The 27,575-nt window shown below is 40.5% G+C and overlaps 1 pseudogene; it reads left to right on the top strand.

Moving 5' to 3' along the window:
* LOC114625654 overlaps positions 1 to 22,829 on the top strand; it is a 38,333-nt pseudogene extending 15,504 nt beyond the window's left edge.
* The last annotated feature ends 4,746 nt before the right edge of the window (positions 22,830 to 27,575 follow it).

Genomic DNA, 27,575 nt, shown 5'->3' on the forward strand with positions numbered 1-27,575 from the left:
TTACTATTTCAGAGGATGAATCTATGACCGCCCCGGTGGGAAGCACAGCAGCAGTCAGGCTGGCATGGCATTGGAGCAGTAGCTGAGAGCTTATATCTGATCCTCAAGCATGTGGCAGAAAGAGAACAAGATTGAGCCTGGCAGTAGTATTGGAAACCTCAAATTCCACCCCCAGGACCACACCTCCTCCTACAGAGCCACACCTCCTAATACTTCCTAAACAGTCCACCACTTGGGAACCAAATACTAATTTATGAGCTTATGGGGGCCAATCTCATCCAAACCGCCATATTGTCCAGCTCTAAGGATGATTCAGAGTGAGCAAATTTTATCCCTTCATGGCAGAACAAGGCACACACTTTTCTGCAAGTATCCACAAATACAGAATTTGGTGTGAACAATGTGGCAAATGAGCCTCTCTTGGGCACACGGGAAAGCCATTCCTTCTTATTCCTGTAGGAAGCATAGTTATGAGGCATAGCATTCACCTAGCCCCACTTCAGCATCCAATACCCAATCAGAACCCCTCTGACTGAAGGAATACACAGTTTGAGGCTTGAAGGTGAATTTCATTATAGCTGAACATATGTGTTAAAGTTCTCTCTCTCTCTCTCTCTCTCTCTCTCTCTCTCTCTCTGTGTGTGTGTGTGTATGTGTGTGTGTGTGTGTGTGTGTGTGTGAGAGAGAGAGAGAGAGAGAGAGAGAGAGAGAAGACACAGAAGTCAGAAGTATAGAAAGATCATTTAATTATGAGAACTCAACAATGCCCATCTTTCTTGGGGAAAGGACATGTTTTTTTCCTCTCTGATGGTATATAGTCCCACTCCCCAAAGGAAAAAAAAAATGACTAATATTGGGGTACATGTGGCTCTTATTTTTACAATTCACTCTGTTACCTTGTACAAGTTTGAAGACCCTTATGCATCAAGGCTCTGGAATTGAAAAAAAGAACGAGGGAGACTGACCTGCCTCCTTAGAGATGGAGCTGGAGCCTTACACACAGCACATGCTGCAGTCCGCAGGGTGTGAACGCTCAATGTTTACTCTGTGAGTGGGCTATGTATTCTGTGATAGCAACCTTGGGAGAGGAATATGCTGGCACAGGGCGAGGTTAGAGGGCAACAGGCCAGGTGCTTTGGTGGCTTTGACACTTTGAGCACAGTTTTCTTTTAGTAGGTATAATTAGGATTTCAGACAAACCCTAGCAGGTAACACAGCTGTGTTAACGAACACTCTTGGGTACTGATTGTCTGCAAATGAATGCGTGGGATGAGGAAGAGTCTAGTCCTGGGCTGTGTCATCATCAGCATTCCCCTTTTACAGTTACCTTGATGCAAACCTGAAGTGCTCAGCATCCGATGGGGGTGAGTCCACACACCCAAACTAGGGAGATCAATGTGGGTGTACAGGGCCATTCATAATGCCAAGCCATCCACTTGGTTTCTGTCAGATTCATTTCCAGCTGCTCTCTCCCCATATTTTCTCCTATCATCCCTAGCTAACTGTAGCCCTAATGGTTTCCAAGAGACAATTCATTATCACCTCAAATATTATAAAAATCCCCCCAAACAAAAAAACAAAACCTGTAAGTAGCATATTCAGTTGAGGAAGGAAGAGGAAATAAGTAGATAACTTTTAATTTTTTTTTTTTTTTGCAAGGTAAGGTTATAAATACTTTGTTCACTGGTGTGGCCACTCATGCAATTCTGCTTAATTATAAACAATAAGCTGATTCTGGTTGTTATGGCAACACACACACACACACACACACACACACACAAAGGGGAAGAAGTTAATCTTTAAATTTTTCTTGAAATAATCTAAAATATGAGCTCTAAGTATGTGAATTCTGTAGAAACCACTACTTGGACTTTCTCAGAATTGCTGGGCTGCAAGAGATGCCTGCCTCTAGCTGTTTGGGGTTCATTAATCCCTTGGAACTGCAATCAGGAAAGCAATGAATGCTTGAAGGGAGGAGAAGACTCACTTTGCCCTCAGGACAACTCCCTTCCGTTCCCTCCCTCTATTAATATGCAAGGCATGAAGCTTTAAATGTCATGACCATGTCATATGCTAATACCTAAGCACTGAGCAATCAAAGCATAGAATTCTTTTGCCAACATATTTGGGCTAAAATATCTCATTAACCAGAATAAAAGGTCAAAACCAGATTTCTACTTTTGTTTCTAATTTTCTACCAAAAATAAGTGCAAAAAGGTGAAGACACTCTAGACTTTTAACAGGGAACTTTTCCCACTTTTCTTCTAGAAAATCAAGTCCTCAATATAAAGATCTCAAGCATACCAACTATCATTTGACTATGTGTGAATAAAAATCTATAGCTTCAATTAGGGAAGGAAATCCATAAAAAAATTGAGTGGAGGGGACATTATTGTATCTTTTATATAATTTAAATTAAAATGTTATCATTGTTCATTGTGTATACGCATGGACACACACAGAGTGAGAGAACAAGAGAGTAAAGAGTGAGAGAGAGAGAGAGAGAGAGAGAGAGAGAGAGAGAGAGCAGGCCACTGTACTGTACATGTGTGGATATCAGAGTACAACTTTGTAGCCGCAGTTCTCACCTTTCAATTTTGCATGGGTTCCAGTGGTGACACAACTCAGGTCACCTTTACCCACGAGTTGCCTCGATAGACTCTAGATAACTTGTTTATTGTCATTGTTTTTTATATTAGTCATCTGATCATTTTATCCCAAGAATACCCTTAACAATAGCACCAAGAAAGGATGCAGACCATTGACCACGACTTCATTCCCAAACAGAGCTCTCTCTGTCATTGACAGCCCACTTGTATTCAATTCTGAAACGTTCTTACAAATGGCTCTCAAATCTCTATTTCCTGCATCAATAAGAATGCAATTGACTCTAGTGACTTAGAGTTTGCATGAGAATTTGAACAAGGCTACTTCTCCCAGGGACTTGTCAAAACTGTCTGAAACTGTCAGCAATCTCTTCCACAATTCTCTGCCTGGTCAGACTGAATGTGCACCTCTCCTCTACTTCTCAACAAATTCAAGTTACCCTCCCCAACCCCACGTAACATATCTAGTCCAACAAGATGACTACATAGGTTTTGGTGTAAGCACCAGAGTGGCAGGCTCTGCTCCGTGTTAGTGTGCTAAATAAATACCAAGCAGTTCCTAATTTGCTGTAGAAGATGGGTATTTTGGATGAAATTCCTGTAGCTTGCTATCTGTAATTCATCTGGCTCATTCTTCTTTTCCAGACAATGTAGAGCTAATTTTCTATTCAAATTTCACACCTGTAGTCCTCATTTTTCTGTGTGCACAGCACACCTTCAGATCTAAATCTGAGCAGCGTCCCTCTCGTCAGCCATGATTGTAAGCTATGGTTGAGTACAGTTGGGCAGTTTTTCCTGGCTGCAGGAAATTAATCCACTGTCTTGTGCTCTTTTCTGGGTCACCCTCACACCTTGTCTCTTTTCTACACTCATTTTAAACGGATACCTGAAAGTCAAAATCACATCTTTATGAGAGGTAGCTCAACACACGTATACAATGCACAACCAGTCTTTTAAGTAAGAGCCTGATTGATTCAAGTATTAAATAGCAGAAGTGCAATTGTAACACTATCATTCTAGAGTTTATGTCGAGATGGAGAGTAGAGGTAGTAGTCCATCACACAAAATGTTCAGCTGTAGCTAAGGTTATTTTAATTCAGAGGAAGACAAAACAAAGAACAAATTTAAATGCTAGCACAAACACTTTCTGTTTTTTAACAAGCTTGGGAGGTGAGGGACCAGCATATTCATTCCCTATACCACCTAGCAATTGCTAAGCACACTGACAGCACCAGATGTGGACTCCAAAGTGAGTGGCATCTGGCCCAGCACGTGTGGGAGCAGGCTTGGTTTTCACACATGGCTCAAGACATCTGTGGGGACCTTGGGGACTTTGACGACTGGACAAGCAACTGGTACTCCATAAGCATGAGCCCTCTGGGAATGTTCTGTAACTTCAGGATGGCCCCAGAGGGATTACTTTCTCTCATAGTCTTTATCAAAGAAGTGTTCACCAAAGCCAGCACTGTGTCCTTGTGACCAGTGTGTCCTGCCAGAATGAAATCAGAGATCACAGTTAAATCCCTACTACTTCCAAGAGGGTTGCGGCCATCAGGGGAAGGACAAAGGCACTCTTGAGAGTCAGGAAGAGAGAGCTGAATTGGCATGCATTTTTGTTCTGACTCCATCATTAGTGTTTGTTTTGAAAAAGTGGGCAGCCCCTTTCATCTTCTTGGGCTCCATCCATAGGAACATGTGTAGTTTAAATTGCCTCTGAGGAAGACAGGTTACCCACATAATCAACCATACCTTGGATTTGTATAATTTCTCTCAACATCTCCAAATATCAGTCTTAGGAAGACTGTGTTGCCTCTCTAAATATGTTTATCCATCTGTAAAATGGATATAAAGACTGAACTACTCCAGTTCTATATCACTGTTTTAAGTATCACCTCCCCTTTTAAAAGCATCTTAAATGTGAATATATACATGATATACATGCATGTGTATGTATGTTTTGCATGTGAGCATGGGTGAGTGGCTGTGGAGGCTTGAAGTTCCTCACTTTACTTATTGACATGGGGTTTCATGCTGCACCTAGACCTCAGCTATTGCAGCTAATCTAGCTAGCCAGATGTCTTGGGGATTCTCTGCCTCTGCCTTCTGTGTTCTGGGTTATAGGTAAGTGCTATGTCTGCCTGGATTTTATGCGTGTTCTTGTCCTCATACCTGCTGGCAAGTGTTTTGTCCACTGATCCATCTTCCCAACCTTCGTTTAATATTAAAGGAAATGTATACAATTGATCGCTTTGCTGAGGGACTAGATTAAGGTAAATGAGGGATCGCATAGCTTTTCATGAAATGAGCTATTACATAATGACACTGAAAAATGTCATTAGCCATTTTTTATCTTGAGACAGGAGTTTCTACTCTTGAGAGAGGATTCTGTAAATTCGTGCAGAGGTGAATAAAAATAATCACTTCTTCGGGAAGTATTTACAGAGCACATACTTGATGGAGAAGCGGTATTCTGCTAGTCCATTATGATAGAGATACAAGAATAATGTAGCTTTAACTACTTAAAACATTTGGATTGGGCGAGTAAGATAAACATCCACAGAACAATAACGATTCAATAAAATATGAATTCATGAACTAAATGAAAGGGGCGTAGGTAAGTGTATTGGGCTACACCTCCATACCTTATCGCCTCTCTACAGGCTTTAGAACTAAAACAGATTAACCAAAGACGAAGGATCCTCCATTACATAGTTAGGCTCGTTAGAAAAATTCCCTCATCAATAATTCGATGAGCATTCCTGCATGTGAATCTAAAGTTTTCTTCACTGAGATATTTTATTATCAGCACAGCACAGCACAGAGAATAAAATACTATAAGAAATTACCTTATATTTTACCACTTATAAAATATATTGTCATTAATGTTTATTGATTGATTTATTTGTTGGTTAATAAAGTATCTCCATGTTGGGTGTGATCTTAAAGCAGCTGAGATATCCACTGCTTGGCAATGTTGAGAGGAATTGTTTCCTCCTCAGTCAGTGGTTACGGAATTTAGTTAATGCTATGACTTTTTATCACACACACACACACACACACACACACACACTTATACAAATGTATATATACATATATACATACATATGTGTGTGCACACACATGAGTGCCTTTAGCTCAGACTGGCCTTGAACTTCTGACCCTCTTATTACTACTTCCTTAATGCTGGTATTACAAATGTGAATGGCCATGCTCAGCTTATGCAGCTCCTGGTGCGAGTATTGAATCCAAGGCTTTATATATACTAGGCAAGCACTCTGCCAACTCTCCTTCCTTTACAATTTGAATGATAAAAATGGCAGCTTCTAGATTTGACTCCACCATAAATTTCAGCTCAGATCCTGACAATTCCAGTAAGTGCCGTGACATTTTCTTCAGAACTCCTGATTTCAAAATTCTATGCCCTGTCCTAGGCAGGTGTGGCTGCATCATTACTAAGAGAAAATCTGTTCCTCGTCTGTCTTCACTGCCCCGCTCCACCAAATACCCCAGAAATAACAGTCTTTAAAGTATAATCGCTGACTATTGTTCAGAACAGGCTTTTCCCTTTAGTTTATTCATAGCATTTGTGACTTTAGCCTTCTCCAAAGTAACTACATAGTTAATTTTCATGTACAATGTGAAAAGCAGAAACTGGTTACTAAAACCTGATCAGCTGTCAGCTATTCACCAATCTTTACTGCGTGTGCCTGGTATATCTCAGACAATGTTCCACGTCATTCACATGACTTCACTTAGTTAATCCTTCCAGAGGTCCAGGAGGTGGTCATTTCTTCATTGTTATTATTCTGGTGAGTGACAAGGCTCAGAGAGGTAAGGGACCTGTCCACAGGAGCCCAACCAGGAAGTGATGGGAGGTGGGTGAGAAAGAAGTCCTGGCCTGTTGATCACTGTTCTGCAAGGCTGGTAACTGATTAGTATACAAGAGCCAAACACAGGCTGGCCACCTTGCATAATTTCCCCAACTGCTGCATAGTTTACGGAATAGTATAACAAAGGTTAAAGGAACACACCCTAGGGTCAGACTGCTCAGCTTTGGATTCTGACTTAATATCACTTAATATTCATATAGCCTTCCGAGAGGAACTTAACCTAGCTCAACTCTGTTCCCTCCTGTTTGGGAAAAATGGAATCTTCTTGCCAGGGTGTTTGTGAGAATTAGCATGGTGAGATAGGGCATGCATGTACTTAGGAAATGGTCATGTGCTCACATTAGAGCAGTGCTATGTGGAACAGATATTTATAATAACGTGAGTGTTAGTGTTCGATGAAGTAGGGATGAGACATCCTATTGTCTTGGGAGAGACTGGGACATCAGTGGGTAGAAGTTCAGAGAGGAAGACATGAGAGAGGCCAATTTGGTATACAAAGAATTAGATCGTAAAGGCGGAGTGCTTAGAAACAGGTGCTGGAAGCGGTGGAACCTGGGTTCAGCTTCCCGCCCTAGAATTACGGTGTTTTTCTCCTTCTTAGCAAGGATTTACATCCAGAGGCAATGCAGACTTTGTCAGATGGAGCGGGCACAGAGCTGCTTCCACAGAGGTCTTGGCTGCTGTTCAGGACCGTCAGACTGTATGTCTCTTGCTTTCTCCTGAATTATTTATCCTGAGCATCTGCATTACATTATCTTTACGTAATGTCACGACAGAAACCGGAGAATGTGTGTTCCTTTCTCATTTGTCCATTGACAGAGAACGCACCCCGCCGCTTCCAGGTGTCTTTCCTGCTTTTCTGCACTCACATCTGCCACTAGCTCCCTGTTGGCTGGCACACACACCTTCTCCCTGGGGGCAGAGAGAAGCCAGCCTCCAGCCGGCTCAGGGATGACAAACAGCCCTTGCTCTGCTGTGCTTAAAGATAAACACAACTACCTTTGCCAAAGGCTTTGCAACTCACCAACCCCGACTACCTAAGTGACCTACATTGGAACTGGCATTCATTTTCAAGACACCAAAACACAAATGTCCTCTGCATGTGAGCTGAAATCCCAACCCAGTCCAAACTGGAAATGTTGTAGACAAAATGAGCATGTGGAAAGCTGCTTCAGAAGATTCTTGACTGCTGTATTCATCAGGCACTTAATACTTAATAGAAACTGAATAACAAACCTCACACTAACTCAGTTAAGCTGAATAAACTTAAAAGACAGTCATCTCATCTTCATTGTAAACAAATGGGAAAAATTAAGTTCCAACAGTTAAGTAACCTATCCTAGTTCACCACAGAGTATAAACTTTCTTTTGGAATGCATATGTGGTGTGTGTGTATGTGTTTGCATGTGGGTGCACATATGTGTATGTTCAGAAGATGACATCTGGAGTCCTTTTCAATATCTCTCATCGTATTCACTGAGGGAAAGTCTACTGCTGAACTCAGAGCACGCTGATTCTGGCTAGGGATCCCACTTCTGTCTACTGAGTGCTGGGGTTATAGGCAGCCACCAAACCTGCGTGATTTGTACATGGTTCTGGGGATCCAAACTCCATTTATCATGCGTGTGAAGCAAGCATTTTATCCACTGAGCTATAATCCTAACCCTTCTTTCTTTTTGATTATTATTTGTATGGAATATATATTTCCATTTTTTTTTATCTTAACCAGTCCATGACTTTTCTTCAAGTCATTTCCTTATAGGTAGACCACAATTCAATTTTATATTTAACATTTTTATTTTATTTAAGTTTAAAATTTTATTTTATGAGCATGGGTCTCTTGCCTGCATGTATATCTGTGTACTGTTTACATGCCAGGTGCCAGCTGAGCACCAAAAGATGCCAAAAAAGGGCATCAGGTGCCCTGGAGCTGGAGTCACAGACAGTTGTGAGGCACTAATCTGAGTCCTCAGAAAAGCAGTCAGTGTTCTTACATTCTGGGCCATCTTTCCAGCCCAATCATTATACTTTTATTAGGATGTTTATACCATTTACACTTAATGGTATACTCATGCACACATGCACTGCATCACACTCACATGAACACATGCATACACATATACACGCACACACACATGCATTATTCTTTAGGTTGGGGACATGAAAAAAATACATAACTTAACATTGCAGCAATGTATTATCTTAGGTTATAAAGCTGATTACATGAGAAATCCAAGGCAAGGGATATTGGTTGCCATGCTGTTATTTGAAGAGGTCTTCAGATGTATTAAAGTTAGCCTTTGTTGCACTGAGAAAATTAAAAAAATAACCTACTTCCTCTTGGAAGGATTTGAACAAGAGTGAGCCTTACTTTTAACTCTACTTCTCTCTTGTGTCTTCTGTCTGACTCTAGTTTGTGCTTGGGGGCTTGTCTGTAGTCTGCCTATTGTCTGTCTGTCCTTTTGATGCATGACTGAGCATCTGACTATCCCATTTGTCATATCTTGTCGGGTGTACCTGTCTGTCTTGTCTTTATGCCTGCCTGATGCCTGGCTGTCTCTAACAAAGGGCTTTGCTCTTTATTTTGAACACTACAGAAAGTACAGCATGGGGAAGGGATAAGAAATGCTTTAGAAATCTTTAGCAGAGTTTTGTAAGGAATTATTTACTCCGTCTTCAACTGATTCCTAAGCATTAAGTACTGTAAACATATCATTAAGCAATATCTTTATGTTGCTTTCAACATTTATCATGAATAGTTGTTGTATAAGGTCGATTTTGACCTGTTTAATGTTTTCTGTAAATAGTGACCATGACATACACACACACACACACACACACACACACACACATACACACACTCACACTCCTGCACCCACGCATGCGCACGCACACACATACTCACACATGCATACACACAAGTACACATGCACACATGCATTTGGATACGTGCACACTTGAACACATGCACACACACATGCATTATTCTCTAGGTTGGGGACATGAAAAAAGTACATAACTTAAGATTGCAGCAATGTATTACATGGGAAATCTAAGACAAGGAAGGTTGGTTCCCATGTTGTTATCTTAAAAGCAGATTAATCAAGTAGTCTGAGCAGGGTATCAGTCACCTTACAGTGTATTATCAGCTCAGCTTTGAGGTCTAGCTAAAGTTGTAGTCTCTTTGAATATGAGGTATTTTCAAAAGAAAGTATCATATTTAGATTCAAACTGCCACCTTGTTTTTAGTTATCTTTTCGATCTGTTCTTTGTTTCCAGTTCATTATTTTATATTTCGTTGTCCATTGTTTACTCTTTATTTTTTAGTAAATATTCTAGAATTCATAATACATTTGTGGTGGTTTGAATATGCTTGGCTCAGGGAGTGGCACTATTTGGAGGTGTGCCCTTGATGGAAATATGTCATTGTGGGTATGGGCTTTAAGACTCTCGTACTAGCTGCTTGGAAGCTAGCCTTTTCCTGTTTGCCTTTGGGACAAGGTGTAGAATCCCCAGCTCTTCCTATATCGTGCCTGCCTGGACACTGCCATGCTCCTTCCTTGATGATCATGGACTGAACTTCTGAACCTGTAAGCCAGCCCCAATTAAATGTTGTCCCTTGTAAGACTTACCTTGGTCACGGTGTCTGTTCAAAGCAGTAAAACCCTAACAAAGACAACATTAGAATCACAATTCCTTTAATATATGTCACCCCACACATTACATCAGAAAACTTCCATCTTTTCTTTTCTAATTGTACTTGTTACTTACTTCATTTTTACACAGTCTATGAGCCTCATTATATATTGAGTAATCAGGTATCAATTATGAACTGTCACAGAGGAGAAAAATGTTCATGTTTATTCATATATTGGCTATTTTTTGGTGTTCATTTTTTTTTGAGCAGTTCTACAATTTGAGTGCCATATTCCTATTTGGATAGAAAGGATATAAATGCTGAAGTATATGTCATAGGCTCAATGGCCTGCTTATGGCTATTGCTATTAAAAACATGTTAGGACTCTTGCTTTACTCCTGTCTTGATTACCAAAAGTATAATGGCAATCATTAAATCAATGAATGAAATAAAAATGTGAGTTACAACTATGCTGTAGCTTGTGTACATCTGGAATCTGAAGACTTTGACCAAAGTCTGGGATTTTTTTTTATTTTTAGAAACTGTTGGGCAGTGGTGGCACACACCTTTAATCCCAGTACTTGGGAGGCAGAGGACGGCAGATTTCTGAGTTCGAGGCCAGCCTGGTCTACAGAGTGAGTTCCAGGACATCCTGGACTACACAGAGAAGCCCTGTCTTGAAAAAAAATAAAAATAAAAAAATAAATTTTAAAAAAAGAAAGAAACTGTCTATCCAGGAAGCCTAGCTAGCTCATCAGTGTTTTGAGTATTATTGGTTGTCTGCCTTGGGACAGTCACTGGCTAAGAATAAACTCAGGTTGTGATAACATTTCAGGGGGGATCTCTCTGCCTTTTCAAGTCTACCCATGATGACACTTTGGTCTTTGTGTCTGTTGGAGACAAAAGGATATGGGTGGATCTTCTATACAGAAAATACTCAAGGATTGAGAGCCAGTTCAGCCTTAGGGCATGCATAAAGTGTTGAGTATTTTACATAAAGATTAGGGTTTGGAGACATACAATGTCATGGCTCAGCTTGAGAGGGTTGGTGGCAGTGGTGATGATGGCAGTGTAAATATCAGTAAATAAGAATCTCATAAGGTCTAAAGATGGTGCTAAGATCTTCGCTGGTACTGATTTATCTAATCCTTACCATCATACACACGAGCTATGTTTGTATTACTTTACCTAATTCTAGATCATGAAGTATTTAAATATGCTGTTCAAGGTCAGAGGGTTATTTACTGGTCGAAGTGGGATTTTAGCCATGGAAGTCTAGCCTTAGAGTCTATACTCTTACTTCTAAGTAGGCATTTCTACAGGCTACCTGAATTCCCTCTTTACAAACCCCAGGCTCTTAGGCGGCTCTCCTGTCTTCCTCCAAAGAAGTCACATCTCACTGCCTTTCTGTCATCTGAATGGATCTCACTCCACCAGAGCCAAAGAGAGCCATGAAGTATGAAGTCATCAAGGTCTCAGATTGGGGTCCACCGTGTTGGATGAGACCCTCCACATGTGTCTCTTGCTGAAGGTGTGTAAGAAATATGCACAAATGTGTATATAGCAATGGCCCCCTGCCCAAGTGCAATGGTGTTCTCAGGATGTGGAGTTGCTGGGGAGCAGGGTCTTAGGCAGTGGTGGGTACAGATGGTATGAACAACCTGGGAAACTTTCTGAAGACAGCTCTTTTTTTGTTGTTGTTGTTTATTTATTTATTTATTTTTTTGAAATAGCAGGGCTAGCTTATAAAGCTCATGTCAAGAGGGAGGGGAGGAAAAAAGACAAGGGAAAAAGTACTGCAGTAGGGGCAGTGGCCTTCCAAGGATGTCAAGTAGATTAGCAGACTGTAGGTCACATGGTTTCTGAGAAGCCAGTTCTCTGGTGGGGAAACAGAAGCCTAACTGGCTCTCTCATGACATAGCCTTTGTCTGAGCTGAGTTGAGTAGGTCCAAGCCTGATTTGGGTAGAGAGTGGCCTCACTACTGTCATGCTCTCTGAGAGATGTCCAGGGTATGGGCAATGCTCTACCTTCCCATAGCTGGCTTGGGAACCCACGATGTAGAGAGTTCTAGTTAAGTCTACAGATCGGAAACTCTGGTCCACGTATGTATTCAGGGCTGTTGAAGTAGAGTCTTCTGGAGAGTAAAATCTTCAAAATAAGTGGATACATATAGTAAGGTTCATCACAACAGGCACAGTGTGAAGACCCGTGTTTCAGGAGAAAACATGGCTATATTGATCTAGAGGTCTGGATTAAAACAGACAATATTTTCATTAGTGTGACTTTTTTTTTTACTGATTCCAAGCCTATAGTATTAATATTAAAAAGGAAGTTTTTTAAAAAATCCCAACAGTTTGCTATCCTGGAGACTTTTTGTACATAATATACAGAAGCAAAAGCTCAAGTGTGCAACATCCTGAGGACCTCTGAGAAAACAAGAGAGACTCTAGACTGTGAAGTTAAGATGCTTACAGCTACAGCCCATTTACAGTTGGCTATAGGGACATCCTGGGTTCAAAGCACTAGAGCGGGTACCAAGACTTACTTTTGGGAAAGATATATAGAATGACCTGAAGTCTTATTCCCACTGGTCACTGAAAGTCTTCTCTATTCTTAGGGACAATCTGAGATTCAACTCAGTGACACGTTGCTCCAGTTTCACTAGCTGCAAGATTCTACCTTTAATGTTCTATATGGAACATATAGTCCTCAACAGGGCTGGTCTGCCTTTGGAGATTAATGGGAAAGGAGGAGAGGTATTCCATTTGGCAGGCTGTGAATCTGGGCAATTTTTCCTGTTCTATTCTTTTATTATTTCTTTTAATTTTGATGACTAACTGTCAGTACCTTTTTACTGCCTTTCATCTATCCATCAGTATTACCACATATGTAATTAGAATTTTATTTTCTTTTTTTCCTTAAAAGTCTCAAGTTTATTTGTAAAAACAGCATAGGACACTGGGCATCTGCAAATAGTGTGTAGGTAGGCATGTCACAGCAGTTTGTCTGTCTTCACACTGGCAGGAGCCTTTTCTACGAGGCCTTCACAGGGGCCTGGGCACCTTTGGGAGCCTGGGCTGGAGCTGAAACCTGGGCCTTAGCTGGAGCTGCGGCCTCTGCCTTGGTTTGTACCCTGGGCTTTGTTTGGCAGAGCCTACGAACCTTGGCCATGTAGTTTCAAATCCACTTCCCAAGCTTGGAGTGAGCGATGAAAACCAGGCAGCTGAGTTTGCGGCTGGGGCCTTTTGGCATCTTGGGCTTGGTGACCTAATAAAATAATTTTCCAACCAGACTGAATACTTGTTTTCTTGATTGTCTTGAGTTTCCAATTTCTGGCCTGGAAACATCTGCAAATTAGCATGGGGTTCACACCACTGCAGTGCTGAGAAATACTTTTTAAGGTTAAATTGCCCATATTAATCTCAAACATGCATGCTCATGCTTATCAGTCGCTGTGACACATGCTTGCGTGTGGACGAGATCACTAACGGTCTACATCAGCAACAACATAGGCAAGAAGCCTGGTGTGGAAAAGAGGATCAGTCCTTATAAATGTATATGAGGTGATGTAATTAGTTGTAAAAAGATGGACATATTTTAAATTATAATTTATAATTACAATCAGTAGTTTTGACTTTAATTTTAACAACTGTATCTGGATAAGTAAGAAAAATAACTTTTTGTGAAACAATGAATGATTGTAAGGTCAGTATTTATCACTAAATTTAATTTGCATTCTTGATGACATATATTAAAAAATGTGAACATATTGAAAACTATTAGATATCATTTTTTAAAAATCAATCACCTTATTACTGCAAGTAGAATATAAAATAAAATTATAACTATGATAATGGAATTAGTAATTTTGGTAATATGATAGCTGGAAAAACTTTTTTTTAATCAAAAGTCTATAATAACAAGAATTTTCATTATAACCTTGCTTATTTACATACTGCTATTTTTAATACCTAGTATAGAAGATAAAAATTAAATTCAGTTGCCTTTGACCTGACAACTAGCAACACAGAGAAAAGCCTTTGCGTACATTTATTTTTACATAATGAAAACATATTTGCCCAAGTATGACCGCAGCTTGGTAGATGGATTTATGGCCTTTGATTTTAGACCTGTGTGGCATTCTATCTACTCTTTTGTCTTGGACTCATAGAAAAGAGGACTTCTTGCCAAAGTTACAGTTTAGGGTGTCTTTGTCCTGAGAAGTGACGATAGCCACAATCCTAAACAAATGTCTTCCATTCATGTTCACTGAAACGTATTCTGAACACGAATAGTCCATTTTATATTATCTTTCTGTGCATACTGTGTCTATGTGTACATGTTTGTATGTGTGTGGGAACATGTGTGGAAGCAGGTGTACATGTGTGTGCGCTGTGCATGTGGAGACCAGAGGCTGACGTTAGATATCCTTGATCACTTTCAACCTTCTATATTGAGGTAAGATCTCTCACTTAAGCTCCTGGAGTTTGCCAGTTCTGATAAGTCTAAGACAGCTAGCTGGCTGTGGGGATTCCTTGTCTCAGTTTCTCAAGTTCTGGGATTACAGGTTGGCTGCCATGCCTGTCTGGCACCTGTGTAGTTGCTAGGACTCTGAACTCAGGTCCTCATACTTGTGGACAGACGCCCTGCCCACCTCTACCACCTCCAGAGCAGTTCACTTTTTACAGCTAACATTTTGTTGGTACTGACTCACTTTTCCATTTACCTAGACACAGTGAAAGGATTTGGGGTTTGGGGAACTTAGAGTTCATTTCTGCATGTGCCAACTGTGAACCCAGTTTGCACCTGAAATGGGTCTTGCAAAGACCCGTTACCTGCTCTGTTGCTGACTCTCCAGATCAACCAGTCTCTGTCTCTTGTCAGAGCCTCTTCTTAATTCTCCATCTGCACTTCTGCCTGGCTTCTCTGTAACATCAAAATACCCTCGGCTCTCTTGGGTGTGTTCTTTGCCTGGCACAAAGGCTTCCCCACACCCTGGGTGATCTCATTAAATCTCTTGCCTCGGCAAGGGGCAAGGTTGGATCAGCAGGTAGATGCCAAGCTTGTCTTGGGGTGGAAAGACGTTGGTTACTCTAGACAGAGGAAATTAAGTACCCAGAGGTTTTTTAAAAAGAGAGGCATCCCATGTACCTGTTTCTTTCATATGAAAGTTGAGAACAAACATTGGATGCAGAGTGTAGAAATTTCCAGTATGCGTGGGTCCTTATTTTGTTACTGGTGCTACTCTGCAAAATGGTTTGCAATTATACACATGCAGAATTATTTCTGTATAGACTCATGCTTTTCTCTGAAGCAATTTGTCCTTCACTTATTCTAAACAAGCACACAATTTTTCTAAATTTTTTTTTTGTTGTAAGGAATTTTCAGTGTTGTAATAAGTAAATAGAAGGTGGTAGCTCTCTCTGTTCTTCCTCTTTTTGGTAAAAGCTTGAGCTGATGAGGATATGGAGTCTATAAATACCTGGAGAGAGGGATTTTTGTTTCCCTCTTAGACTGAGAAGTAGGTGGATATTCACATCCTCAAGAGCACTGAGGATAATGTCCTTTAAAATATCTATCTATCTATCTATCTATCTATCTATCTATCTATCTATCTATCTATCTATCATGAATACAGTGTTCTGCCTGCATGCCAGAAGAGGGCACGAGATCCCACTATAGATGGTTGTAAGCCACTATGTGCTTGTTGGGAATTGAACTCAGGGCATCGAGAAGAGCGGTCCTCTCAACCTCTGAACCATCTCTCTAGCCTCACAATACCCTTCTTTGGAGATATTTCTTACAGATAGACCCAGGGCCTTCAGGGAGTCACTACTTTGCATGCTTAAGAGAATTAAATTCAGACATTAGATGTGCAGCTCATTTGCCTAGCCTGCACAAGGTTCTGCCTTCCCTCCCCAGCATGCCCAAATGTATTCATTCCCAAATAGGACAACAGTTGTTACATTCAACTAACTTGTGGATATAAACATAGCATATTAGTAAAAGGAAAAAATGCACATAAAACCCAACAAACCAAGTGTCTCGGCATATGGTGACAGTTCCCACTAATGACTGGGAGTTCATCTGGAGAGTTCAGGAGAGTGACAGCTCATGGAGCTCATACCAGCTCCAGCTAAGCCTGTTAACTTCAGAATAGTTTTTGAATTGCTGGAAAATTGCAAAAAAAAAAATAATAGTGGAAAGAGCCGCACGTACACTTCACCAAATCTCCTAGTTGTTCTTATCCACTATTGCTTAGGAATACTTGTCAGAGTAATAAACCTGTGCAAGCGCATTACTGTCTATTAAACCTGCACAGGCACGTTGCTACCTATTAAACCCTGACTTCGCTTTGATTTCTTCAGCTTTTTCTCTACCTCTTGTTCTCTTCTGGATACAGTCCAGGCACAACCTTGCACTTGGTTGTCACATCTCCCCAGGCCCCTCTGTGACAATGTCTTAGCTCTTCCTTAGTCCTGACAGCTCAAATTTGGAGAAAATTCCCCTCGTGCATGTTTTCTGCTGATTTTCACCAAGTTAGACTAGTTTGGGGGAACTAATGCCACTGAAGGAAGAGACTTTCTCATTGAATAATGGCATGGTTCTTACACTGTTCTGTGTGTGTGCGTGTGTGCACATGCACGTGCACTTGTGTGTGTGTGTGTGTGTTTGTAAGTGCACTGGTTCAACTAGACTGGTTGTCTAGCAAACTCCAGGGATCCTCCCATCTTCAGCCTTTGATTGTACGCTACTGAGCCTAGTTTTTCTGTGTGTTCTGGGAATCAAAGCCAGGTTCCTGTGCTTGCACTGTCCTGCACTATATCAGCCATTGTTACACATTAACACAAGCAGGTTAGGATTCATGCTTGCTATTACCCTCATACATTAAAGGGTTTATGGTGCTGCTACTTGAGAGATTCATTGCTCTACTCAACAAAGCCCAGGAGGCTTTCAAGGCTCTTGTGAATCTTCTGGGCTGGTAAATATTTTTCATCAAGAGTTCTAACTATCTTCTTGTAATTGCCACCATGATCTCCGTACTGTTTAGATAAGGATCTGTCGAGTGCTTGAAGTCTATTGAAATCTGCTAGAAGTTCTTGCTTTCTTCATTATTCAAGGCAAATGAAGCCAATTTTATTTGAATTCTCAGGGGGAAAACAGCCAAGCTATATAAACCCAAATTATACTACGTATCAGGGACTCAAGTATTCTTTCTTCCACTATGGTTCCTAGGAGACAGAACCTTGATCATAGTAACATATCTAGACCAAGTTTTACTAGTGTGGAATAAATTTAGAGTTTGTGATAAGAACTAGATGAAGGGAAGTGACCAAGGTTATTAAAAACAATTATTGCTTACCTCATTCCCATCACAAGTCCCAGCCCTTGGCATCACCCAGGTCACCATGCAGGCATTAATCAAAATGTTTCCTCCAGCCTAGCTGGAAATTTTGACCCACGGATAATGATTGATGGTCTCATCTTAGAGATTAGATGGCTGTCCCCCAGAGAAGCTGAGCAGGGCAGAGAGTGCTCGCCAGGCTGAGCATCTCTTCAGCAGCAGGTGCACAGCTGCTCTGGCAGGGAGACACTCTGCCAGTCTTTGTCAGACTCACTTACTTTTACCAAAGAGCTCCTGTGTTCTCACAAACTTCTCTCTCCTCAGAAACCCAGGAATCCAGAGACTTTAACTGAACAGACCCTTATGTTAATAATGCTATTTCATTTGTAAAAGATTAATTTTATTCTTTAACAATATGAATGAGAGTATGTGTACATGAGTACAGGTGCCCAAGTAGGCAGAAGAGGGCATTAGCAATGGTTGTGAGATGCCCATTAAGGATGCTGGGAACTAACCTTGGGTCCTCTGCAAGAGCAGTATGTGCTCTTAACTGATGGGCCACTTTTCCAGCCATTATTATTATTATTAATTATTATTATTTTAAAAATACATTTTCTACCTAAAATATATCCTTCATGAAATGGATAAATGAATTAAAGAGACAGTTCTCAAAAGAAATATAAATACACATAATATATGATAAAAATGTTGTTGGTATCCTTAGTCATCAAGGAAATGCTCATCAAAATCACACTGAGACTCATTTCACCCTAGTCTGAATGGCCATCATCAAGAAAACAAATAAAAATAAGTGTTACAAGGATGTTGAAAAAGAAGGACCATTATACTCTACTGATGGAAATAGAAATAGATGCAGCCTCTATGGAAATTAGTATAGGATTTCCTCAAAAAGCTAGAAACAAGGGCTGGGCTGCGGCTCACTGGTTAAAGTGTTCAGTGCATGCATCTAGCTTGAGGCACTAGGTTCAGTCTGTAGTATTGCCAACAGCAGTAATAACAACAAAATCAACCAAACAAAAACTAATACAGAAAAACCCTAAATAAATAAATAAATAAATAAATAAATAAATAAAACAAAATCTAAACCAAAACTTTGCCAGGCTAAGTCTGGGCATAGTTACATGAAGAGCAAATCTTAAGAAGAGGGAGGAGCAACTGGAGAAGATCAGGTTAAGTGTCAGCTGCTCTAGATAATGAATGTTAACATGGCAGGAGAATCCCGTGTTAGGCTAAGTTAACTTGTACTAAGGGGTCTACCTGGAACAATTGAGGTGGGCTCTACTACACAAATACAAAATGAAAATGCATATTTAATTTTGTTCAAGGAAGTGGGAGGAACTGTCTGGTCCATATTCAGGCATGAGATATGTCTGTGCACAGTATCACCTGCATGCCAGGATATGAGCCTGGAATGTTATATCTCAGTAGGGACAGCAAGACAGCTAGCTGTGTGATCTAGAGAACAAGATTCTGATCTAGTGGGATCTTGTGTTTCCCCTCACTTAGCTTTGCTACTGTGATGTTTGGGGACTAGTCTCTGAAGCTAAGGACCAAAGTTTATTTAGCCAAGTTTCTATCTCTTTTTTTATATACCTCTCTCCCTCTCTCCTTCCTTCCCTCTTTGTATGTGTGTGACTCTAGAGGACAGCTTCTGTGTCTTTCATTCCACCTTATTTTTGAGACTGAATCCCTCTGACATGGAGCTCCCTCAGTAGGCTAGACTAGAAGGCCAGTGAGCACACCCAGGAATCTATCTGCTTTCATCTCCTCACAGCAGGAATAGCAAATGTACAGGGTGGCTTTTTAATGTGGCTTCTGGGGGTTGAACTTAGGTCATCACGACAGCAGGGCATGTACATGACCAGCAAAGCTTTCCTGCCAGCTCCTATAATCCAATAAAATGTTCTGAAGGAGCAAAACAAACAAGCTCCTCAGAGAAGTCGGTAGACTATTTAAGAAAGTGGCATGTGTATTTTAAATATAAAGTTCATACTACTTCTAGGCAACTTTTTACAAAGTTGTAAACTTTATAAATTGCAAAGGAGGGACAATTTCAAAGCTCTCTTCATGCTCTGTCCTTTAACACTTTTGACAGCAGCCAGTCCACACCAGGTTAACCTATATAATAAATGGTGACTGCACAGCTGGGCAGCTTTACTGGCACAAAGAGAGTTGGTAGGTGGTAATGCCAGGACTCAAATGCAGGCTGTCTGGTGCTAACACTCAATCGCATACTGTAGTTCTATCTTCCTATCTTTTCTATCCTAAGGACTTCTGACTTAAAATGCTTGAGATCACTTATGTTGAAATCAAATAAAAGAAAATTAATGACAAAGCATCCAGGTCTGAAGAAGCAGGGCCATAAATGGCCTGGCTAGGTCCGAACAGTAAAAACATTTAACCACTATGATTGAAATATGTCACTCTGCTTAATAACTTACAAATCTGGCCTCCATCTTAAAAGAAAATTCTAAGACATGCAAGGTCTTTCTGAATAGTTCAGCTGGCCTCAAAACACCCTGCCTTAGTCTTCTGGGTGCTGGGACCCAGAAGCATCAAGCATATGGCACCATGCCCAGCCAGGGTCTCACCATTTCATAATACTAGCCTGTTTTTAAAATCATCGATGTCAGACATGTAGCCTCAACTTGGTTAGAGAAATCCTAGATCAACCACACTAGAACCTCTTAGAACCACAGTCTTAACTGCGCAGAAGGATAAATGACCTTTGCCCCCAAGCTGGCTTTAATGTATGTGAGAAAGGAGGGTGGGGGTGGGGGGCATTTGTACTGTTCCTCCCTTCTCCATATTCCTTGAAATTGTTAATTCTTGTTTCCTTCTTAGGATCATTATTTCTTTGTTTATGGTCTGGATGGTCTACATGTATCTTCTATATGAAATAATAAAAAAAAAGACTTTCTTGACCTTAACATCATCTACCTCTCCATCCATCTACCCATTGACCCACCAATCCACTGCTAAGTGATTATGTAAAATCAATCATAATTTAATCTCATCACACCATGAAGCATTCAATTAGAAAATCCCATACAAAATAGAGAGCTTTACTGGTTTCCATTTTAAGCAGATCCAGAGACCACTTTGCTGATAGTCTTTCCAAGGCCATTAGATTATGTTCAGTGACACAGAGCACTCTGTGACCATGGAAGACACTGTTTAGACCCCCTTTTCACAGCTTTCAGAGTCATTATGACATTTTTCTGGGGGTACTCAGAGTCCAGCAGAGAATCTGGAGTTGAGCTTGATTTTCCAATGAATACCTTTTGCCCAGTTGAGACTCATCACCATCTGTAGTGGTTTGAATGAGAAATGTCCTCCATAGGTTCAGGTATTTGAACACTTGTTCTCCAGTTGGTGGCACTGTTTGGGAAGGTTTAGGAGATATAGCCTTGCTGGCAGAAGTACACGACTGGTGGTGGGCTTTGAAATTCCATAGTTGCAGTCACAATATTATTGCGCATTGTATAAAGATTATCCTTATATTTATTTATTCAAATGGTGATTTTTCTGCCCCCGTATCTGATTGCAACCCAGACAGGGCATTGTGATGCCTATTGTAAGTATCTCCTGCCTGAATCTTTTGTGAACATTGCTCCCCATTTATTCACTGACTTGTCAATAAAAGCTGATCAACCAATGGCTGAGCAGAAGAGAAATTAAAGCTAGACTTTTTATCCCAGACAGGGGATGGGGAGAAGGAAGAAGAGGGAATTTGCCACAAGGAGAGGGTCCAGGAGCCACCGTGGGAATAAATTTGGAGGAGAGAGAGACAGACCAATACCAAAATGCAAGTATCTCAGGGATTTTGGCTGGGAGGTAGACAGAGTAGCTTAGAGGAATAGAATAGATTAATAATTGCTCAGCTACTGTGCCATAAAGCCTATTAAACAAATCTTGTAGTCTATGTCTCAGCTGGGCTAGAGAAACGATTGTCACTCTTAAAATTGCAGTAGCAGTAGTGCAGTTTACTTTGTGGCAGCACTGACAGCCCTACCTCCCTTTCTCTGTGGAGTCACCATAACAGCTGAGACCCTGTACACACACCCTGAAAACTGAAGGGCCTTCAAGGCCCTCATCGCTCAGGTCCGAATGCTCTCTGTACCACCCCACTTCCACTTTGGTCAAACCAACCGCACCCCTGAATTTCTCTGACAATTTCCTGCTGGCAAGGTTCCAGCATTTGAAGGTGATGACAGATTCTGTGTGTTTAGAGCAATGCCATTGCCTATTATATAAGCAATGAGGAGCTGTGGGGAAGTACACTCTGGCGGCAGTTCAGGAGGTACAGTGGGTGAGCTTTGCTGACAGTGACTTCATTCTTCCTGCTAGCACCTGGGTGTTCCCCACCTTGGACATTATGCACCACAACAAACAGGCCACTGAAAATGCAAAAGAGGAAGTGAAGTGATTTCTGGGGCTGCTGGACACTCGCTTGAAGACACAGACTTTTCTGATGGGTGAGCGAGCCACACTGGCTGATATCACAGTTGTCTGTACCCTATTGTGGCTCTATAAACAGGTTTTGGAGCCTTCTTTTCACCAGGTCTTCCCTAATACCAACTGATGTTTCCTTACCTGCATTAACTAGCCCCAATACAGGCCCATCTTGGGGGAGGTGCAGCTGTGTAAGAAGGTGGTGCAGTTTGATGCTAAGAAGTTTTCAAAGAGCCAGCCTAAAAAGGATACCCCAAGGAAAGAAAAGGGTTCACGAGAAGAGAAACAGAAGCACCAGGCTGAGCTGAAAGAGGAAAAAAAGGCAGCTGCCCCAGCTCCAGAGGAAGAGATGGATGAGTGTGAGTAGGCATCAGCTGCTGAGCCCAAGGCCAAGGATTCTTCCGCTCACCTGCTCAAGAGTACCTTTGTGTTGGATGAGTTTATGCATTAGTACTCCAATGATGAGGACACCCTCTCTGTGGAGCTGCCATATTTTGGGGAGCACTTTGATAAGGATGGCTGGTCCCTGTGGTATGCTTAGTACCGCTTCCCTGAAGAGCTCATCCAGACTTTCATGAATTCACATTCACTGGAATGTTCCAGTGATTGAACAAACTGAGGAAGAATGTCTTTGCTAGTGTTATCCTCTTTGGAAACAACAACAGTAGCTGCAGTCCTGACGTTTGGGTCTTCTGAGGCAAAGACCTCGCCATTCCACTGAGTCCAGATTGGCAGGTGGATTGAGTTGTATACATGGTGGAAACTGGATCCTGGTAGCAAGGAGACCCAGACCCTGGTTTGAGAGTACTTTTCCTGGATGGAAGCCTTCCAACACATGGGAAAAGCTGTCAATCAAGACAAGATCTTCAAGTGAACATGTCTACACCTACCCTTCAAAGGAGATGGGGATCATTAAAGGAAACTGAACACTGAAAACATGACTGCAGTAGCACATATTCTTGTCTTTCACTTCTCTCCCTCTGTTTCTTGCTTATGGTTAAAGATGTGCTCTCTCGGGTTCTTGATCCTACCACCGTCCCTGTGTTTCTTGCCATGCCTCTTGATAAACTCTCATCTCCTGTAACTGCAATCCAAAATAAAGTCTTTCTTCATTAATTTGTTTTGATCATGGTATTTTATCATAAAAACATAGAAATAATTAATACGTATGTCTATTCTTGGTGCCTGAATCTACCAGGACCTGACCATAAGCGAACACCAACTCCTTATATTTATATGTATTATACATATGGATATATCTCTATATTTGATTTATTTCTTCAGCTGTACCCTATAACAATTTCTAGAGTGGTACCCCTGAACACATGTGACAGTCAGATTGACTATAGCATGTTCTAAGCTCCTCTAAAATGTACATGATGATACCTGTTTAGCTAGCATCTTGACTTAATGCTTTCATGTTTAATATCTCATATCAAACTACTACTTCTGTTGTTAATTCTACTTCAGCTATACTGGGTTCCTGCTGTTTCCTAAAATGCCAGAAATGTCCCTAATGTAGGGAATTTTCATTAGCTCTTCTCACTGTATAGATGACCCTTGCCTGATATTCCCATGGTTTGGCTCTCTCCTTTAACTCCATCTCTGCTTCAATATTATCTCTTCCAAGAAGCCTTCCCTACACTAACCACACTTCCTATAAGAGACCCAATTATGAAACCCTCTCTTCTCCTCCCAGGCTATACTCCCTTCATGGTATTATCATCAACTAACTTTTTTTTCAACCCAAAGTTAAAGCAATAAAGAAAACAAAACGAAAACTGAATGGTGTTGACAAGTTTTCACAATGCTAATTAGGCCAATATAGACCTTACAGTAGTTAAGTTGTGCTAGGTAGTAAGAGGGGATTTTGGAGATTCAGAGGACATTATCTATGCATCACCACTAAAAGGATCAGAGCAGTGATCCTGCCAAGATTGGTTATTACAATGACATCTGAAATACAAGAAATATGGATTGTTGACCAAATCCCAAAAGCCAGGGCTAACACTTAAAGCATGGTTGTATTTAAAAGTATTCAGCCCAAACATTACTTAAATTTATTTTCCATACTACCTAGTTTATGTTAGTAAATCTTGAGGGATCGATCAGGAGTAATGAACTATTCCATGCCCCTGACATTCTTCCCGGAACCTGTGTATAAAATAGAAATATAAAAATATAAAAAGTGTTCATATGCTTTGACATACTGACTTTACCCATAGGTAAAAGTTTTACATATGAGTAATTATCTGTTTAGATAAGAAAAATTGTATGCATATGAATGTCTTTTAGTCAAAGATTGGAAAATGTCTACCAATAAAGGATTGGCTAAATACATTGTAGTCTATAAAACAGGAGAATTTACTACAACAATTTAGAATTATATGGATTTACACTTTTTAGTATAGAAACATGGGTATAATTTATTATATAAAATAGATATTACATTTTTAAGTACATGCTTCTGTGAAACATATACATAAAACATGCATTATGTATCCAGACATAATTGTTTGTGTCCAAATACAGAAGAAAAAAATCTAAAATAATATTGCTTTGAATGTTAATAGGTTTCATAATTTTCTCATTTCATTTTCCGTGTTTTGTAGGTATCTTATAATAATAGGATGATATTTTTTAAATAAAAAGATGAGAATATATAGAAAGTTCAGAGTTCATGGAATGTTTCCTAATCAAAGCAAGACACCATTTTACAGATGAGAACACTAAGTCCCAGAAGAGAAGCTGGCATGAGGGATGCAGATTAAGGACTATTTCTCCAACTTCACCAGCCCAGTGGGAGCTTAATGAGTTTGTTGATTGATGTGACTGGCTGGAATTGTTGTGAAGGAATCTTAGGGTGACCTCACTGCACTGCTGAATCATGACAGACAGCTCACAGCAGGAACAGAAGAAGTTCAATCCGCCCTCTGTACCAATTACACAAGCCCCTGCTTTCCATCGATTCGGACATATCCCTGATCACCAAGCAGCTGATAGAAATTGCCAAAGATTTCCCTCTGTGGGAATATAATAAGCTACACCCTCACACCCACTGTCTAATTTCCAGTGTTCATTGAGGGAAACATTCACCTTCAAACTCATTTTATTTAGACATTCTGAATTATTTATATAAAATATATTTTGAAAGAAGGGCCAGAGCTGCAATTAACAAGAAAAATATTCTAGAGCTAAATGTTATCATTCAAATATCATTAGAGTTGGTGGTGTTACATCAAGTACTGTGGAGAAAATATACTGATGATGAACAATGTAAAAATTATCTTTTAAGAAATGCAGGATTCTCAGATGCTAGTTGTATGTTTACTGGGCTTGCAAATCACTTTCTCATCTCTGGATGATAGAGAGGAGAAAGGGATGTGGGTGGAGAAGGAAAGCGAGACTACTGATGCCTCTCAATTGTTAAAAGGCCATTAAAATTTAAATCTAAAATAGACCAGAATCCCTGCACCCTTGTCTATCTTCTCAGTCCAATGGCTCACCAAGTTAAGATACCTGCCAGCAGAGTCCTCTGTTGTCTTAGCCAAGAACAGAAAGTCACACAATGCTGTGTGTTTTTAATCAAAGACTCAGCAGAGACATACACATGTCATTACCACTCCTTCAGCAGAACAGGACATCAGCAGAGCTGTCTACTCACGAAAAGGAAAAAGGAAAGATTGTGGGCAGAAAGAAATCTTGCCATTTTCCTTGGCAACAATTTATTGCTTGCAAAACTATTACTTGGAGAAGGAAAGTTTTATATTTAATAGGTAAATCAGAGACAACCCAGGCGGTGTGTGATAGAAGACATTTAATTTCTCCCTCAGTGGGACATCTTATTCAATAGATGGTGGCTTAGTAATGCTTTACCCACTGCCTTCTGCAAGAAAGTGGTGTGAACTCAAAATTGATTGCATTAGTATCCAGAGCTCTGAACTCTGCTGCTTGTGTTTGTTTTCCTCTTCCTATTTATTTATTTATTTATTTATTTATTTATTTATTTATGAAACCTTCTACAGAACAAGCTATCTCCTTAGTGGTGTGATTCAAAATTTCAGCCCTTTGCCTCTCAGGACGTCATCTAACTAGCATAAAATATTACAGTGAAATATTGTTGGACTAAAAATGTGGTTTAAATGCTTTTGCTCTGTGAAGACCATTTAAAATTGTCCTGTACATCTAAGTGTCTTAAAAATATGTGGCCCTGATTTATACAGGAATGCAGATATATGTGAGGGAGAAAGCTGGATGCAAGGTATTCGAATTGCCTGGCAAATGTCCTTCCTACATACTTTATAATATAGTTCTTTAATCTTTCATAAGAATATAATTACACAATCATGCAACAGAAAGACTCTTGGGAATGTAGACAAAAACCCAAATCCTAGTCTGGGCTCCAATTCTAAATAACTATGTAATCTACCACTGTTCCATCCTGAACGCATCTGATTCCTCTAAATAAGTGTAACTCTGGACAATGCATTCTATCAGTTTTCTCTTTTTAAAAAGTTAAAATTTCTGTCAATTGGTTGGGGCAAATATCTGCATCTTATTCTGTCAGCTGTCTGTTCAGTCTTCTGGAGGGCAGTCATAATAGGTCCCTTTTTGAGAGCGTTCCATAGCCTCAGTAATAGTGTCAGGCCTTGGGACCTCCCCTTGAGCTGGATCCCACTTTGAGCCTGTCGCTGGACCTTCTTTTCCTCAGGCTCTTCTCCATTTCCATCCCTGTAGCTCTTTCAAACAGGAACAAATATGGGTCAAAGTTTTGACTGTGGAATGGGAACTCCCTCCCTCATTTGATGCCCTGTCTTCCTGTGGAAGTGGGCTCTATAAGTTCCCTCTCCCTACTGTCCAGCATTTTATCTAAGGTTCTCCCTTTGAGTCTTGAGAGTCTCTCACCTCCCAGGTCTCTGGTGCATTCTGGAGGGTCCCTAAGCTGCTGACCACTGTGGTTGAATTAGGGAATTGCTGAAAGAAGCTAAGGAGAGGGTGACCCTGTAGGAGGACCAGCACTCTCAATTAATCTGGATCCCTGAGATCTCTCAAACACTAGACCACCAAAAAGGCAGCATACACCAGCTGATATGAGGCCCCCAACACATATACAGGAGAGGACTGCTGGGTCTGTGTTCAATCAGAGATGATGTACCTAACTCTCAATAGACTGGAGGACCCAGGGAGTTTAGAGATCAGGTGGGGTTGGGGGGACAGGAGACAGCCTTGTGGAGACAAGGGGAGGTGGGTTGGATGTATGGGATGTGGAACAGTTGGAGGGTGGATGGGGGAATAAAATCTGGGGTGAATAAATAAATAAATAAATAAATAAATAAATAAATAAGTTAAATTTTCTAGGAGTGGTGTGATTGTTAAAGTGAGTAGTAGGAGGACTATAAAGACTGTAATTCTTTCTTTTCTTTTCCTTCCTTTCCTCTCCCCCTTCCTTCCTCCTTCATTTTTTTATTCCTCTTTCCCTTTCTCCTCTCCTTTTGAATGGATACAGAGCATATTTGGTAAAACAGTTCTAACAGAGCAGAACATCTATATCTATACCTGTACCTGTATATACCTGTGTGTATATATATATATATATATATATATATATATACACACACAC

This window comes from Grammomys surdaster, unplaced genomic scaffold, assembly GCF_004785775.1.
Source record: "Grammomys surdaster isolate TR1022 unplaced genomic scaffold, NIH_TR_1.0 220, whole genome shotgun sequence".
Taxonomy (NCBI): Eukaryota; Metazoa; Chordata; class Mammalia; order Rodentia; family Muridae; genus Grammomys; species Grammomys surdaster.